The 2,508-nt window shown below is 40.1% G+C and overlaps 1 protein-coding gene and 1 long non-coding RNA gene across 3 annotated transcripts in view; one reads left to right on the top strand and one right to left on the bottom strand.

The window, feature by feature from the left end:
• The window catches only part of ncalda (neurocalcin delta a), a 97,079-nt gene that overhangs the window by 24,707 nt on the left and 69,864 nt on the right, over window positions 1-2,508 (bottom strand). The gene's annotated exons all lie outside the window — the stretch shown is intronic.
• Window positions 1-2,508, top strand: part of LOC116690658 (uncharacterized) — a 14,096-nt gene that overhangs the window by 1,870 nt on the left and 9,718 nt on the right. Inside the window, exon 2 of the long non-coding RNA XR_004332325.1 lies at window positions 865-868. This is a non-coding gene — a long non-coding RNA (uncharacterized LOC116690658). The remainder of the gene's footprint in view (window positions 1-864; window positions 869-2,508) is intronic.

Below are 2,508 nucleotides of genomic sequence, written 5' to 3'. Positions count from 1 at the left end.
CACACACACACACACACACACACACACACACACACACACAGCTAGTGTGGATTTAAAAAAAGACATGAAACATGGAGGTAACTCTGAAAGCCCTTTACTATGAAGTAGCTACTGGAAGTCCTGCAAAGGAGAAAATCAAGAGACTTTAAAGTCTTTTACATATAAATGGTAAGGAAAAGGAAAGTAAGTGGCAATGGAGGTGCATTTATCTATCTAGTAAATAGTAATAACAGTTTAGATATAACATTCCCATTGACCATAGGTATAACATTCCCAGTGACCACCATGTTCTACAACTTTAATAACTTTATAAAGTTATAAATAAAGAATATACTCATTTGCGTGACTTTGTGTTCATAATCCCACACCAGTTTTTTGTGCAACCTCAAATATCAGCTATAGTTCAGAAAAGGTAAGAGCAACTGGGCTGTGCATTATGATTGGCCAATTGATTCGTGAACAGAAGTTTGTTTGAAGCAGGCAGATGCTTCCACAGTTTCTCTCTCTCATCCACTCCCATTTCCTCCCTTGAAGCCAGCTGCAGAACCATTTGAATGCTGATTATCATTCAAATCAAACGTGTGGACAGAAGCGGATGAGGGTTCAGATTCAAATAGAGCCTGGGATGAACTGTTTCCATGGCTCGGATGCACATTCAGATTTTAAGAGGCTAACCACTTCGTACGCACGCACACACGCACGCACGCACGCACGCAAGCACACCAGTTAAGCTGCCGGACAAAACAATGTCTATGCAAAACACAAAGGCTCTCTATGATGAAAGGCTGTGATGATGTTAATTCTGTATAAATACATTTATGACAAGGCTCTGACACTGATGGGCGAGAGGTATGGAGACTGAAGCAGTGTGAGAGGCGGATGAGACATGGAGCAGGATGAAAACAGAAAGAGACTGTATATCTCCTTATTTCCATGCTCTTCATCCTCTGTTTTATGTCACCCTACACATGAATAATTTACTCTCTTATGAAGCAATTTCACTGCAGTTACCATAGTAACATTCAGCAAAATCTTACAGCCATTGATGAGCTTTCTGGCTGAGTGCGCTGCATACACATACGCATGGGGACACAGGCTACTCAGTCAAATACACAGAATCAGTGACTGAAGGATGTGCCGATGTGTGTATAGGTGATTGTGCGGGTGCAGGTGTGTGAGGTTAGTAGCAAGCAGCCAACTTTGATCAACAGTTGTATAAATTTAAAGATGTAAAAAATCCTTTTTATGAACCAGGGTGTCAACTAATGTTAACAATAACAGTCTAGTCTGCATGTATCCTTCATTTGAAGCAGCTACTACAGACAATTCTTTTTACATTGATCAATTATAATTGTTAGTGTATTAACCACAACAAAACTAGACCAATGCCAACAGGCTGGTAGACTTTAACAGCCTTTCACATTGTGACGCTGTAATCCCAGGTCACCAGGGCATCCCAAAGGTTCCATCTTTACCATGATAATAACATCTATTTAACCAAAATAACCACTCTGCTCTCTTTTACAAGGAAGCATACAGTAGGGCACCAGCCTACAACTTTAAAACAACAACGCAACTAATGATAGGAGTGGTTTGTCCTATAATGCCATTTAGCCCCGGCTACCACATTTACCCAAACCAATGACACCAGCTGTTGCAGAGGATGAAAAGGCTTATAGTCCAGCTGCAGTAGATTCCTGGGGAAAAGGAATCTTAAATCCCTTTCACACAACCTGTTCAAGGCGGGAAAGTTGCATTCGCCTTGCCGTTCTGTATAATAATAATAATAATAATAATAATAATAATAATAATAGGTATGGAAACCTGGGTTTCCCCTCAGTGTATTGCAAGCCTGGTGGCCCATAGGGCCTAAGAATCCCCCCGTCAGGCCTAAGCCACTTGGGGAAAAAATCTTGAATGTATTTTTAATATGTTTTTTTTTAAAGTAGTAACAATGGGGCGGCTTGGTTAGAAACTTGGACGTAGTCATATTTTCAAATCTCCAGTTAGCTTTTAGCATTGACTCAATGTAGAGCCCTATTAAATCTGTCTCATAGTGTTTTTTTAAATTCTCAATTTCGCAATTCTGTCCATGATTCTTTTGTCACAGAAACTATTTGGCTAATGCTGCCATCAGTCTGAGACTGGCCCCAGCCGGGCCCTCGTCAAAAAAAGACACCTGCCACCGGGCCGAACAACTTTTCAGGGGGAAACCCTGGAGACGGAATGGGGTGTTTTTCCGTTGTTAAGCTGGCAACGGATGTTATAACAGAGCTGAACCGACATTTGTGGGAAAAGGATAGCCAACATTTACGCTGTTATTCCCACTCGCAATTCTGTATAAAAGATTTGGAGACGGAATGGTTGGACAGAGTTTGAATTAAAAAAACTAAAAATTATTATTTATTTTTTTTAAATGACTTTTATTCTCATTTAATTTTACAAGCCAACTTTCTTCTGTGAGTTTTAAACAGACTGTATAAAATAGGTTTTAAAGCGCTCCCAAGA

Source organism: Etheostoma spectabile, chromosome 6 (genome assembly GCF_008692095.1).
Source record: "Etheostoma spectabile isolate EspeVRDwgs_2016 chromosome 6, UIUC_Espe_1.0, whole genome shotgun sequence".
Classification (NCBI taxonomy): domain Eukaryota; kingdom Metazoa; phylum Chordata; class Actinopteri; order Perciformes; family Percidae; genus Etheostoma; species Etheostoma spectabile.
The sequence above is the reverse complement of the archived record's forward strand: the minus strand, read 5'-3'. Positions and strand labels throughout refer to the sequence as shown.